A 15,840-nucleotide genomic window follows, 5' to 3' on the forward strand; every position below is an offset into this window, starting at 1 on the left:
CCTCTACTGCGCTTTTGTTGTTTGAGTGTTAGATTTTTTTCTCTCAAAATGTTCTAACATTTTCCACTTATTTGTTATGTTCAGAATACACATACATACTTTACACATTTGGATATCTGTGTGTATGTGTGTTTACTACATGTATGACAAAACTTTATTGCAAACTGCTATGCCCTGCACACAGATAAAGCAAAAGCCACAAGTGTTTTTCATTTATACTATCTTTGTGTAGTTGGTGCTTCGTGTGCTTATTCAAATGATGATTTGTGTGTACTATATTGACGCAAAAACACAAGAGTTTTGCAATAATTGTTTGCTTTTGCAAGAGATGGATACTGTTTTAGTGGCTTGGTGTAAGGTTTTGTGGTTAGTGTTGTTAGGTTCTAATTCTCAGAGTAAAAAACTCAACGGACACTATGAAAGCTTAACCAAGTTGAATTCTTCACAGCAGCATTCAGACAAAGACATTTTCACACAAGCACTGATATTTAACCATATCTCCTAGGCTGAGTCGCCTCCTACACATCTGAACAGCCAATGTATTTCTGTTGCTAGAAAGAACCTTAGTGATATCTGTTCTTCCTCACTTCATCTCACCTCTACCCCAAAGTGCTCACTCCACCTCTAGTTGACAGAGGTATTTTTCTAAGACCCCTTTTCCATCTGTTTGACATGAAATCAAAATGGAAGATGGTTGAGAAATGTATGCATGCCTTATTTTCAAAGAAATATAGATATAGCTTTCATTTGACATGCTCCTATAAACTTCACGTTAGTGCTCTTGGTCCCATTTACACGGAGATGACCAAATCTCTTTCAAATACCTCAGAAAGTTTGAGTATAGATTGGATATGACTGGATGCTTTAACCTTAAACAGAGGAACTAAGCAGGCTGCTATATCTGCACCACAGGAACCTTCGCCTGAATGGCTGAACCTCTGACTTAACAGGCCTCGGATGGAGTTCCAAAAGATTTCAGCGTGTGGTTGGTTGAGAGGTCAAGGTGAAGGTGCGGTGTTTGAACAGCTCAGGATCAGTACAGAGCCAGACCAGGGCCATATGCTTCTCATGTGAGGCTAGTCTTTCCACATAAAGTGTGTGTGTGCGCGTATGTATTTATGTGTGCGTGCGTGCTTTTTTCTTCGACATTTTAGCAGATGCACTTATTCAGAGCGACTTACAGGAGCAATCAGGGTTAAGTGCCTTGCTCAAGGGCCCATCAACAGTTTTCACCTAGGCTGCTCTGAGATTTGAACCAGCAACGCTCTTAACGACTAGGCTACACGTGTGTGTGTGTGTGTGAGTGTGAGTGTGAGTGTGTGTGTGTGTGTGTGTGTGTGTGTGTGTGTACAGTATATGAACCCATCTTTCCAGTGTCTGCCCCAGGAACGTTGAGGTCATTTTATGTGCACAGCAGGGTCTTCCCTCCACGCAACACATTAACACACGGACCAAGCCCTTTTAATGCATTAAAGACTCTATTAAAAGTTTCCCTGCCTTGTTTCAATAAAAAGTGATGGAAACAAAATTAATTTGACATGTTACATTTTCTGTAAGCCCTTCAGGCAGTCTGTCTTTTACACATTATAGTTGATAGAGATAGAGATAGACAGATAGCGGGAGAGAGAAAGCAGTAGAGAGAGAGACCGAGACAGAGATCTTCCAGTCTGAAGGCAGGTGTTCTGTTCCGGGTCAGGCTAGGATATGAGCTGAGGTTCTAGAGTGAAGATCGAAGTTCAACTATCCCAGAAGACAACAGCTGGGCCATCTGGTGAGTCAGTCTCTGGCTCGGTCCCAAATGGCAACCTATTCCCTATATAGTACACTACTTTTGAGCAAAGCCTATAGGGCTCTGGTCAAAAGTTGTGAACTAAAGGGAATACTAGGGTGCCACTTGAGATGCAGCCGAATAAGGCTTCTAGAATTACTAGCAATCAGTAGGCGCATATCATACAGACATAATACCATTTCAGCAAACACTTAGTCAGCCAGTTAGGCTTACATAGGCCTACTATGTACAAAAGAAAGCAAGTCACAGGAAAGGAGAAACACACTAAGCCACGATTAACAGACAATAACAAAGGGCTTACCTGAGCTCTCTTCCATACACATACATACACAGGAAGCACATACAAACAGGCACACACACGAAGGCAAAGACACACCCAGAGAGGGTAGCAGCAACTCACCTAATCAGACCTGTTACTCTGGTTCCTTCAGTTAGTGTTCCAGAAAGCTCATAAAGCTCCACCCCTTCACTTCTACCGCCTTATAGAGCCTGTCAGAGAGAGATATACAGACATAATATGACATTTGAAATGTCTTTATTATTTTGGAAATTCTGTGAATGTAATGTTTACTGTTCATTTTTATTGTTTATTATCTACTTCACTTGCTTTGGCAATGTTAAAATACGTTTCCCATGACAATAAAGCCCTTAAATTGAATTGAATTGTGAGAGAGAGAGAATTAAATTATTTTACACACTGCATACAGATGAGATAGACGGGAGTTACTATAAACATTTCTGAGGAAGTGCAATTCATATATGGGAACAAAAGTCAATCCGAAAATATCCTCAACTGCATTTACCACTGATCACCACTAGATGGGGCTGACTGCACACATAAACAATACAGCGTGGTCAAGAGTAGACCATGAAATACATTCCCTGCAACTCATTCCTGTGCTGCCTTCCGCATAGTGAGAGAGACTACGCAGCTGATGATGGATAGAGCAAGCTATGACTCTCCGAATCACTCCGCTTCCTATTAAGGGAATACTTTAGGATTTGGCAACGAGGCGTTTTATCTACATCCCAAAGTCAGATGAGCTTGTGGATACCATTTTCATGTCTGTGTCTGTGTATGACAGAAGCTAGAAGTTAGTGTTGCACGGTATATCGGTACCACGGTAATATCACGGTACCAAAATGCCACGATACCAACATTTTTTAATACCTTAGTACCCTTTCATATGATACTACTGACTTACATGCCTGTTATAAAATCTTTATAAAGTCAGTTTAGTTTATAAATTCAGTTGAATTGAAGCAACAGCCACTAGAGGTCCAATGATATCCACTTCACTTTCATGCTCATATCACTTGTGGCAGGTGTAATCATACATTGTATCAACACTGCTAGTTCCGCGCTGATCCAATGTAACAAATGTATAAATCTAACAGAAGACTCATCAGGGTCTGGTTATAATCAAGAGCAAAGACCAGTCGGAGTAGACGTTGCAAGTTCACTGTCATGCAGCCCCTGGGTGTCAGATAGGGAAAATGGAGCACCACTCAGCTACAGATATGCCTGCAGCTTCACAGCAAAGGAAAATGGCATGTCTCTGGCCTAAACGTTTAAAAACAAATATGACCCATATTCCCGGAGATGCCTTTTTTCCCACGCGCATTTGATATAATTTCACAAACCGTGTCGCAGGCCATTTTAAACTAATGCTAATGATAACAAACAACGTTGTTCAGTGATGGTGCCTAGCTAGCTAACAGCCAGGTAACTTGACAGTAAGTTTAGGCACATGTTATTGGCACAGGAAGAAAGGGAAAGGGTGTACTACTCATGAGAAGTGCTTCAAAAAAGGTAGGATTTATATAAGGCCTAATTGAAGCCAAAACTACACCAAACCTTTATTTATTGTGCTCCTTAAATTCTGTTTTGCGCCTGACGTTTTAAAAGTTGGGAGCAGTGCGTGCGCGTGTTTGTGGTAGAGAGCGTGTGTGTTGATGCCATTCCAGTTGTGCCGTTCCATTATTATGAGCCGTCCTCCCTTCAGCAGCCTCCACTGATGCATGTTCCTTCCACCCATTCCTCCAGTCAAATCACAGGTAGGCCTTTGCAAATACTAGCAAATGAACAGTGGAGAACATTTCAAAAACGTGATGGCGTCCAGGGGAAGGGGCGAACACGATGCTAGGCCTCCGATTTATTTCCCCCGTGTTATTGAAATACTACTCGGTATCAAGATACTTGGCCTGGTATCGTATCGTTTGTAAAATGTTGGTATCGTGACAAGCCTATTAGAAGTAGTTTTGCGAGCCAATGCTAATTAGCGTAGGGCAATGACTACAAGTCTTTAGGTATCTGCTAGCATGCTATGGAGATTAGAAAAGGATGCTAGAGAGAGAGGCTAGAGCTCCTCTTCTGGCTGGCATGGTTGTATTTAGCCACCCTGGATATGTGACCTGTCTGTCTGCTTGGGGCTAGCAGTGTAGAAAGAACCCTTTCTCCTTAATGAGCTTTAGTAATAAACTGAAGTGTTTTTTAGCCCCCACTTCGTCCATCCGGGCACTGGTTTCCCAAGATAAGTCTCTCATGCCATGCCATGCCGCCATGCATTAATGAAATTGAATTGCGTCTGTGCCATGGAGAGGTGATCTCTGAAACCGAAGTGTGTGTATGTCTAAGTGTGTGCGTGTGTGAGAGACATGATAAAGGCATGATAAAGAATGTGGCCTCAACTCCCCCAGCCATAGTACTATGGGTTAGAATTCCACAAAGACCTGCACTCTCTGCATGGGAAGGGACTGAACGAGTGGACTGAGGGAGGAGAACGGAAGGAGAGAAACAGCAGAGATAGAGGTGTTCGAAATGAGAGTGGCCTAAAAGTTCCAGAATGGCCATTCGTTCGACAGCATTAACAACTCAGCTGGTTGGAAGCTAAGCCAAGGTGTACCCCCTCCTCAGCCCCTTGCTTCCCTCACTCAGCTCTGTCTGTGCCCTACTGCCCGCCTCACCTCACCTGCTTTGAATGACAATAGAACCCTGGCAGCGGATGAGATTACTGGTGGCCATCTCCACTGGCACCACCTGATGAGGTCACACAGTCAATAGGACAGGCCCCCCAGTGAGAGAGACACACCTGCTGTCACCACCCTCACTCAGAGAGCAGCACCTAAGAGGGCTGGACTTGTGGGTGTAGGGCTCTCTTTCTCTGTCACACGCACACACACACATACACACACACAAGGGTTAAAGCAACAAAAAAATCCCATGACTGAAATTGAAGTCGAGTTAACCAAGTTAACCTATCCTTTCATGTAAGAAAGTCAAGGCCCTTATGCTTTTAGGGAAAGCAAGAGAGAATTTTGTACATGTATTAAATTGAGGGTTTTACCAATTCCAGTCTCCTTGCTTTTATGGGGTCCGGTGTCCTTCTTGGGAGACTTACTATGTAGAGAATGACTATGTTAGAGAATTACTATGTAGACAACTGAGATGCTCAGCCCGGCTGGCTTTTTAAAAGGACATTCTACTCCAAACTGTATTAAAATATAATTTCCACCTCCAGAAAGGGTCCCAATAACATATTGCAAAAAAAATTTACAATTATTTTAACATATGGACCAGGCATATAGCCAACACATGGGCTACATTATCAGATGTGCTATTAGCAATAAGCATTATCACCTGTATCCCAATTGATAAAGCATAATGGCTACAAAATGAATATAGGCTGAAGCATGGGGTTTGTCCATCTGCATTTACCCCAATGGACAAAACATCCTGATTGTTATTATTATGAATAATTATTATTTATTTATAAATATGGATTCATAAATTATTATTATTCACTCGAAGAAATATGTATATTTTTCTATTACAACATATGTTATTGCCCTTTTAAGACAAATACACGTTTCCCTCCTATGGCTCTCTCCCTCCTATGGCTCTCTCCCTCCTATGGCTCTCTCCCTCCTATGGCTCTCTCCCTCCTATGGCTCTCTCCCTCCTATGTCTCTCCCTCCTATGGCTCTCGCCTTGAGAGGAAAATGTATCTTGCATAGAACACACAAGAACAAGCCGACAAGGTAAATAGGTAAACAATTCTACTATGGGGTTGTCTGATTTTGTTTTAATAACAAGATTACAGGGCAAAAATAGTGGCGCTGAAAAGTTACATCCTGATGAAGTGTAGGCTTTGAATAACTGTCAGCACACACATGATCCCTGGTCAGCCAGGGATCAAGACAACTCACTCAAATAACAGAGAGCATATGTTAGTCTTCGTCAGGGTCCAGTTTTTCAAAAGTTATCTATCCGGATTTCAGATATGCACTCACTACTTACTGTAAGTCGCTCTGGATAAGAGTTGATAAGAGCCAAGGTGTAACAGCTTATTGGACCATTCTCAAAGAAAGAGCCATTACTATATTTTGTGGTCCCCTCTAGGTCTCTTATTGTGCCACCAAATAGGCCTACTACTTGTAGCTTTAACTAATCCAGTAGCTAAGCTTCTTAGCAATGACAACATACAGACAAGACACCTGTTGGGTGAAAGAGGCCCATAGAAAACTAGACTCCAGTAACTGCCAGTCAAATGAGGTCTACTCGTAGAAAGAAAACAAAACCTTCACAGGCTCCTTCGTTCAATCTCTCTCTTTGATATTCACTCACACAACCCTTTTTCTGTCCTGACACATGGGTCACATGATGAAAGTCAGTCACAGAGGTATTTTGGGGAAAGGTAGGTCCAGTTCTTTCCCATGGATGACTTTTGAGGATTTTATTTTCAATGGGGATAAGTCAGCATCCCACACAGTGTTCAGATGATAGGGCTGGGAATTGCCAGGGACCTTGCGATAAGATATCACAATACTTACGTACCGATATGATATGCATTACGATTCTCCCGATTCTACAGTATATGTATTGCGATTTTATACTGCAATTTTATTTCCATTTGTTGTTCCAAACCTATTGTTCACTATATGTCTGCTGCAGAGAGACGGGAGAGCATAAGAAAACTTATTTTGATCAATCAGGGTGAAAAAAAGTGCTGAAAACATGTTGGCTCGCAATTTCAAAGAAGATGGAGAATAAGCAATAGGATAAACAATTTTGGTGCAGGTACAGACGACTAGCGCTAGCTAACACTACCTACAGTAGCAAAAAAATAATATTCGCCTCCTTTTGAATAGGTCAAAGGTAATCGAGGAGAGGAGGCAAGAGGAAACGTGGAATGCGGTTGTATAAAATAATACTCCTCCACTCGCCTTTACAGGGCTGGATTCCAAAATAAATGTGTAAAGTGATGAAAACAAATTAAGTTAGTTGTGCCAGACATTCTATAGATAAAAACGATATGCTACTTACCGTTTTAAACATGTGCATGCTTTTCTCCTCTGACACAACTAAAGCCGATTCAAAGGGGGTGTGGCAGATTTTAAAACTCTTTCGCGACGGACTCCGGCAGGATACACATAACTATCATCTCTTCTGTTCGCCTACTAACAACCTGACATCTCCTCGACCACTTATAGGTTTTCTAGTCACGGAGGAGAGAGAACGGAGGAGAGACATGGAGGATGGTCTTTTGCCCATATTAGAAAAGGCCTAGGTATGTGCCTTAACATGAAACTATGAGTGTGCAGACCGTTTTGGATGTGTGTGTGTGTCCCTGGGGACAGAGGGTTTGCTTATCGGGGATCCAGGGGGACAATGAATATTTCACTCCAGAGAATACTGAATAACTCTTACCTACAGTACCTACTACATAACACTACCTTATGAGCCCAACCGACAACCACATAAATACTCGCCTACTAAACACACAATGAATAATTCACTCCAGAGAATAGTGTCTGAGACCTCAAACCTCCATCTCCAGGGAAGCTTAGAAGAAGTACAACTTCCCTTTTCTCAAGGACCATCACAACATGCCAACCATGGATACCACTTCCTCCTCCGTCATCCTCACCCAATCAACGAATGCATGACCACACATATGAGACCATAGACAGCTAAAGGCTGAGTCTAAAACGTCCCTTTCTCAAGTACCATAACAACATACCATGCCACCCATAGATGCCACTTCCACTTAGTCTTCCTTCTCATCCATTCAATGCATGTAGCAAAGCCCTCTGTCTAAGCTCCAGCCTGGATCTAAATCAGCCTGGGAGGACGGCTCTAAAGCCATTAGCTCTTATTTATGCTACCAGGAAGATTCCAAGCCATTGAGCATCCTCAATACTCTGACACACAGCTCCAAGGGGAGAATCCAGAGTTTCTCAGAAACTATGGTTACACCCAATAGAGGATGTTTTAAATTACTGTCTGAGGGGAATTGTCTGAGATTAAATTAAATGGGAAAAAAGGTAAAGAAGGGTGAAAAACGGTTTTACATCATGATGACTTAAGTACGAACATGGGAATGGGCTTTTCTGTCTGTGTCCCAAATGGCACCCAATTCCCTATATAGTGCACTACTTCTGACCAGAGCCTTATGGATCCTGGTCAAAGGTAGTGCAGTATAAAGGGAATAGGTGTCATTTGAGACGCAGCCATTCAGTCCTATGCCTATGAACTGAACAAATGCCCTTTGCTGTCCAATAAGAAACAACCTCGTTAAATTCCCAGGCCAGCAAGTACCTCAGGGACACAAAGAGACACTGTGTGAACCCGATAGCAGAATAAAGTGGTTATTTATTACGGTCACTGTTACCATTTTTATCAATGCCTGACTTTTGCAAAGAGCAAGAAGAGAAGTCAAGGATTCTAATTTCTCACCGAATGTGCCCGTTGAAAGTGAAAGGCTAGCCACACACACACGGACTTTTCCTTGAACTTTAATAAGACACACAGGAGGAGGCTCAGAATCTGATTTGCGACAGCCTGAACCACTCACAGGCAGCCTAATCCTCCAGCTCCAAGCTCAATATTCTAGCCTGTCGGGGACTGCAATCAACATGCCAGCAAGCTAACAAACAAGTAGACTCGTACTAGACCTACACTCCCAAAGCTTCCTTATCCCCATTGAAGATCATGCACAAATATACCAAAAAGCAGATGTTTAGGAGTAGACAATCATTGTCTTAAAGGTAGCCTAGCTAGAGTTGGTCTTTATGTAAGGCCAGCCTGTTTGGCTGCAGTGGGCTTCTCAAGGTAGCCTGGTTTAACCACACTGAATGTTGCACTCATCATGTTCAGCCTGGTTTAACCAGGCTGGCATCCTGTGTAGGGCCTCCAGCCTCCTTCAGCATCCTTGCCTATACTGCAGTGGGTTAAATATGGTCAGTCTCTCATCTTAATCATTACATTTAGCTCCATACAATAACTATAAAACATAAGCAGCAAAGCAGTAAAAATAAAATATATATAAAAATATATTAATCATTACAAGCAATCAGTAATGTACTGTACTCTACTGATCTATACGCTCATTTTACTGTGCTCTATGGTACTGTACTGTGCTGTACTTTGATGTCCAAACTTCTGAAACATAGACGATCTGGATGAACCAAATTTAGTCTTGCTAGACGGTGGAGCTCATTAAAATAATAGCCCGTGTGTAGTGTTTTAATGATACAGAAATACCAGGTTTAGTATCACGATACTCGATACCAAAACGATACCATGGCAACAAAAGTCACAGAATAGCACTTGATTCAGACAGATAAACTCAGCTATTGCCCTGTTCAATCGTTGGACATCTTTTGAGTTCAATATCATTACATTTGACATTTTGTACATTTTTCTGAGACAACCATGCAGTGTTATAGTACTCGAGACCAGTCTCGGTCACATATTGAGTGTCTCGGTCTAGTCTCTGTGTTGAATACATTTTTACTCGGCCTTGACTCGCTCTTGGACAATGAGGACCAGTCGAGACCAGCGGAGTAAAAACTTCAATTATCAGCTCCCATTGTCAGCGTATAAAACCGCTTTGCCAGGCCAAATATCCACACTCCTTTCAAGACACATTTCGCCTATCGAAACCTAGGCTTCCTACTTTACCCGTAAAATGACTGTCCTTTACTTTAGTTGAAAAATATCCTCAAACGCTTGTCAGAACTTCCTTCATTTGCTGGTAGGGAAAAGTGGGGGAAATTATTTGAAGTTGCACACTCACTATTAGTAAGGGGAGACCGGTGGAAGTTGTAACATATTTTGTATTTTTATCTATTATAGACACATTTGGGTTAGTGATCATTTGTAGGTGCTCTTTATTTTTTCACCATTCTAAATAACGTGAGGCAAAGATAAAAAATGTAGGTCGATTCAACTGTAGGCTACTAATAAGAGCCGCTGCATACGGCCTATGTGCACTGTCCATTTGGTCAGGCTAACTAATTGGTAACGTTATGTATTTGTAGTCAATTTGTGAGGAGAAAATGTAAATGTGATCAAATTTGGTTTATATTCAAAATTGGGCTGGCTAAGCTGCCTATACGTTTCCAATCCAAAACGAATAACTGGAAGCAATCAATCAACATAATAGTGATGACAGATGTGAGATAATGTTTTATAAGGCCTACAGTTGCTTTGGCCTGCATGATGCAAACATGCATAAAACAAGCTCAGCCACGTGAGTTCTATTGGGTAGAGGAAATCCCTGTCCTAATTTAGTCTAAATATAATTAATATGAACAAGTATAAGGTTGCTGCAGTTTGACAGAGTTTTGTCCAGTTTTTTTTTCAACCATGTGACCTGATTAGAAAAATATGAAAAATATATATAAAACCTTTTTACAACTTATTAATCACTGTCATACCTTAAAGGATCCAGAGTTTTAACCTAACCGGGTTAACAGAAAAGGAAAAACTTGGGCCCAGGAAGTAAAAATTGCCCCACCACTCTGGGACCTATGGTGCCACCAGTCTGCTTGCAGTTGTCAGTTATCGTCAGGTATGTGGATGATGAAACATATCTTTGGCTACTTTGATGTTTCAAGTGGGTGAGATGCACAGTCTGTGTTTAACTTCATGGACAAACTTGTTGTTCAACCCTACAATGACGCAGCTGTAATGGAATGTGTCTGCTATTTGTATTTACAGCTAAGTCCCCTCCTGTTCCCTGATTAAGAGGTGATGACCACTCCACTCCACTACCATTGTCAACTCTCTCCTGACATGAACTGAAACCACGTATCATGTGCCCGCTCATCCACTGGCACATTGAATGTTTCCTTATCAATGTTCTCTCATTACTGTATGTAGAGTCAATCACACACACAACCATAATCACACTATTACACATCAATGATTTTACTCCTTGCTTGGACTAACTCATTCTTAGCTCTTTTGTATAACTGTGTAGTGTTATTGTTTGTCTTCCCAGTCAAATCCTGTCCTGCACTGAAGTCAAGCTTCTGAACACCTCAACTCATGCCTCATACCCTCATTCAATCACTGCTGTGATCCCTATCAAAAACGGTGTAAGTAGCCCTCTCATTCCCATTCCCCATAATATTGTACTATAAATGTATTTCTTAAATGCTTTAGGTTAAAATAATTACCCTTTGAAACACTTTTGACATCTCCGTGCGTTCCGCGCCTATACCGTGGATCTTCCATCCTCCTCAATTGTTCAAGTCACCAGCCTCCACTGTTAGGCAACAAAAAAAAAGAAGCCACAGAACACCCACTAATAATTACATTATTTTATCAAACTAGTTTAACTTGACTTTTTGCAGTAATCACTGATCTGGGTTTCAAGTCTTTCTTTGAAAAACGTGTTTAACCAGAACCATACACAATGCACATCTACTAATAATGACCAAGCTCTTGTAGCAGATTAATGCATTATAGAAAATGAGCATGGGCCTCATAAACAATCTGTCAAGCACAAGCCCACTTGCTAATGAGTGACCAGCTTAAACTTTCAACTTTAAGTCTAGCCAACTTGGATCTATATTAGCTAGTAGAACAGTTGAGCTGTTATGAACACACCTGTTTAAACTGTTGAGTCTTTCCACCTGTTTGAACAGCATGCTAGCCTGCTCACTTTGTTGAGATCAGGGGTGTCAAACATATACATTTAATTGTGCGTTGGGAGGGGAACAAACTCAATATACCTTAAACTGTGTAGAAATGATTATGGACTTACATTCATACTGTTTCTTGACTGTCCAGCTCACTAATAATCACAAGACAGCCAGGGAGCATAAAACCTTTTAAAAGCGATGAATAGAGAAAAATAATTTGCACATTTTGGACGGCGATGAAAAATAAAACACATTTTCAGTGCAACCGCATTGAAGACGCATTGAATACCGAACAGCTGGTTTAGATGTTGAAATCAAGTTGATGACCGAACAGCTGGTTAAGATGTTGAAATCAAGTGGTCTACCTACCTCTATAAAAATATGCGCGTTGCCAATTCCTTATATAAATCTTCTTAAGCTCATTACAAGTGTATACAAATATACTGTTTAGTATTGTCTGCTCTGCAAGCAATTTTAGGAGTTAAGACATAAAGAGGGTATCATTAGAGAGGTAAAGTTTTCCTATATTACAGTAAAATAATGTCTCGATGTGTTTTGGTGTTTATATGAGCGATTCTGTTGGACCAAACCATGTTTGGTTTGGGACTGCTTTTTATCAGAGCGCAAAAGTCAATCTACAGTGTATGTTGAGTGGCAGGGGAGGGGCTTGGTGTGTGGGAAGGTGCACAATGCACAGCACAGAAAGAGCAAGGGAGAAGAGACCAAAGAGACAACTTGAGAACAAGCCATAAATGCAAAAAAAAAAAATGAAATACTTGTGATTCAGGCATATGAAAATTCACGCTACAAAAAATCTGTTTCAATTAACTCGATATATCGCCCAGCCCTAGCTGAGACTCCAATTCCGTTACCGTGAAATTCTCCTCACAATCAATCAATCAATCTGGTTTAACCAGGCTAGTCTCTAGGACCTGCAGCATGCAGCACTCCCCCTCCTCCTTGGACATCTGATCCACAGGGGGCAACAGCTGACCCTCTCTGACCCAGCCATGACACCATACAGTCCTGCAACACTGCAACAGCTGGGACCAGACACTGGCAATGTCTCTCTCTGTCACACACAGATGTGGAAATGTCCTTCACTGTATGCAGTACTGTACACACGTCACACCTCTGTGGCAATGTCGCTCACACAGCGGCATTGCCACAAAGGTGTGGACACAGACAGAGACGAACAAACACACACACACAAACACAGAGAAATAGCCTAGGCTACTTACGCAAAAACATCCGAGATATTCATGAACAACATTCAGTGAAGGATTTGTTTTCCATGGAGAATAATGTTGAGTCATTCAACCTTTACCTCATCAGGTGAAACCCTACACCTGTCCTGTCTCTAGTGAATGGAAGTCTGTGACTGTGTGTTGTAATCATTAATAGGTAATGGAAGGGAAGGGAAGGGGAACGATGGACAGATTGCAGGCAGCTGTCAACAGCGATAGCGTCAGTAAAGAGCATTCCAAGAACAAGAATCCCATAGGCCACAGCTGGACATCTAATCACTCCTCCAACACAACATAGTAAACGGATACCGAAATCATCAGCCACACAATGTCAAACTCCAAATAAGACTAGAATATCTGTATAGATATGGTATGGTCTTATTTTGAACACACACACACACACAGGCCACACTCTCATTGCCAAACAGAGACACACAACCTCACCAGCATAACAACGATGAACATATAGGCTAGATAGCAACACACTGCTGCTCAAGCTGCCAGCTATGAGTGGAGTCCTCTGTTTATGACAACACTACTGATGTGCTGTGTGTGTGTGTGTGTGTGTGTGTGTGTGTACTCAGCCCAAATTGATTAGTAAAAGAGCTTCACATCCATCAAGTCTACCCACTCCCTAGCCAGCCACTGCTCCAGCCCCTTTTTCAATTCAACTTCTCTGCATCCCAAATGGGACCATATTCCCTATTTAGTGCACTACTTTTAACCAGGGACCATAGTCAATAGTAGTGCCTAATATCGGAGATAGTGTGATTTTTGGGAAGCACTCTTTGTGTCTGAGTCACTGTTGTTGCTGCGGTTGCTGCTGAAGAACACCTCTGTGGATGGGGGGAGGGAGACAAACCATAATAATGACAGACTGGCTAGGCCTAGACATTGCACATGCTCAGCTACTGTATAACTAGCTAACAACACCATGTGTAAAGGTCTACTACTGAATTTGTGACATAAGACCTGCATCAAAAGTGACAAGTTGACAACACTAATCACATCCTTAACTAGTGTTTCTACAGAAAGGTGCAGTTCAAGTCAAGTGTCCTTCCATCCACATTGTAAGCAGTTAACCAAACACATTAAAGACATCTCATCTCAGACTCAAGCTCTGAAGACCCGGCTAGGGATGCCGTCTGGGCCGGCAGCATTGCGAGGGTTAACACGCTTAAATGTCTTACTCACGTCAGCCACGGAGAACAAGAGCCCACAGTCCTTGGGAGCGGGACGCGTCGTTGGCACAGTGTTATCCTCAAAGCAGTTAAAGAAGGTGTTTAGCTTGTCCAGGAGTAAGATGTCGGTGTCCGTGATGTCGCTGCCTGCGCATGTGTGCGCCTGTGTGTGTGCGTGCGTACGTGCGTGTTTGTTTGTTGCTCTGCCAAAATGCCCTGGCCCTGTAGAACACCTCAGTGGAAAATAAGAGGGTGGTAGGGTTCAGCAGATTAAAAGTACTGGTAAGAGGGCAGAGGACACACACACACACGTGTTTGGGTAAGCAAAGTCTAAAGGTTCACACTTAGAAGAGTTTTGTGTGTTGTTGGTTGAGACTTGAGAGGGTGCGTGTGTCCCATTATGAGAATAGTTCTCTTCTTGTCAAGTTTCCTTCAGAATCACTGCCCTTCTGTGTCCTTGTGGGGAATCTTCACAAGGCAGTCGTAATAAAAGCATTAGCCTTTCTTCCCATTAAGCCAGGGGTTACTGCATTGTGTTCATTTAGTCATATAACATTACTCTAATAGCCAGTGGTGTCTCTCTCTCACACACACACGCACGCAAACACACACACATTTTAGTGTCAACTGCAATCAGAGCTGGAGGATAATCCTGTTTCAGTCCTCTCCACACTCCTTTTCCCAATGTGTTAGAATGTCAAGGCCAGGGTATTTCTTCTAGTGCTTCTCATAATAACATAATCATAACTTTTCCTTGGCCTTCCAGACAATTTTAATTTACCTTTAACTTTGACAAGTGGAAAAGGAGCCCCCGAAAAGTGCCCTGTCATGCCATAATAATGATTCCCCATACGTAATATGGTACTAAGGACCAAGTTATCAATTATAGGCCTCTAGGATATTGGTTCTGACTTAGGAAGAGAAATAAGGAAAAAGAGCCAAAACCAAAACCCTTTCCTGGCTCTTTCTCAATTGTTTTTCCTTAATTCCTTGTGTCCTCCTTCTCAAAATGCCTTAGAGGACAAGGTCCAAGGGGCGGGACCTGGACAATTGAAAAGACAATTGACAAAGAAATAGAGGCGGATAGAGTGGTGGCGATGGAAATTCAATATCAGTCAAGAAGCCACACTGCATCACATGAACTGTCTTGTGTGTGACTTCGGTCGCCAGTTGTACGGTGTTTTCTCCGATACATTGGTGCGGCTGGCTTCTAGGTTAAGCGAGCAGTCTGTCAATAAGCAGTGCGGCTTGGCAGGGGTGTGTTTCAGAGGACGCATGGCTCTCGACCTTCACCTCTCCCGAGTCTGTACAGGAGTTGCAGCGATGAGACAAGACTGTAACTATCAATTGGACATCACAAAATTGGGGAGAATAAGGGGTAAACAAATATATAATAATAAAAACATATTTTAAAAAATAACTATATTTTGTGTGATGACAACAGGTAAGATTTTTCAGTTAGGGTAGGCCTAGTTCCACAGAAGTGATAGCTTCTCCAGATAAACAAGTCTTCCTTTAGTGTGACATTCCAGTTGCGTACCAGAGCAACTCAATAAAATGACCTGCAGGCAGCACAGCATCTTCCTGTTGCTTTGGCTTAGAGATACTGACTGTAGTCGGCCTATGACTAAGGGTTGTTTCTAAACATCAGCTGACAGGCTGTACTTAGGGCTCTGAGTGACAAAAT

General features: G+C 42.1%; 1 protein-coding gene across 3 annotated transcripts in view; it reads right to left on the bottom strand.

The window, feature by feature from the left end:
- LOC139367250 (MAGUK p55 subfamily member 7-like) overlaps window positions 1-15,840 on the bottom strand; it is a 253,226-nt gene that overhangs the window by 203,206 nt on the left and 34,180 nt on the right. Inside the window, exons 2-3 of one of the 3 annotated variants that reach the window (XM_071105497.1) lie at window positions 11,258-11,346; window positions 2,190-2,278 (exon numbers count right to left, since the gene is read on the bottom strand). The gene's annotated coding sequence lies outside the window, so the exon portion shown is untranslated. Of the gene's footprint in view, window positions 1-2,090; window positions 2,105-2,189; window positions 2,279-11,257; window positions 11,347-15,840 lie in introns of those variants that run through there. The other 2 variants (XM_071105496.1, XM_071105498.1) reach the window with 2 other exon arrangements.

This window comes from Oncorhynchus clarkii, chromosome 15, assembly GCF_045791955.1.
Source record: "Oncorhynchus clarkii lewisi isolate Uvic-CL-2024 chromosome 15, UVic_Ocla_1.0, whole genome shotgun sequence".
Taxonomy (NCBI): Eukaryota; Metazoa; Chordata; class Actinopteri; order Salmoniformes; family Salmonidae; genus Oncorhynchus; species Oncorhynchus clarkii.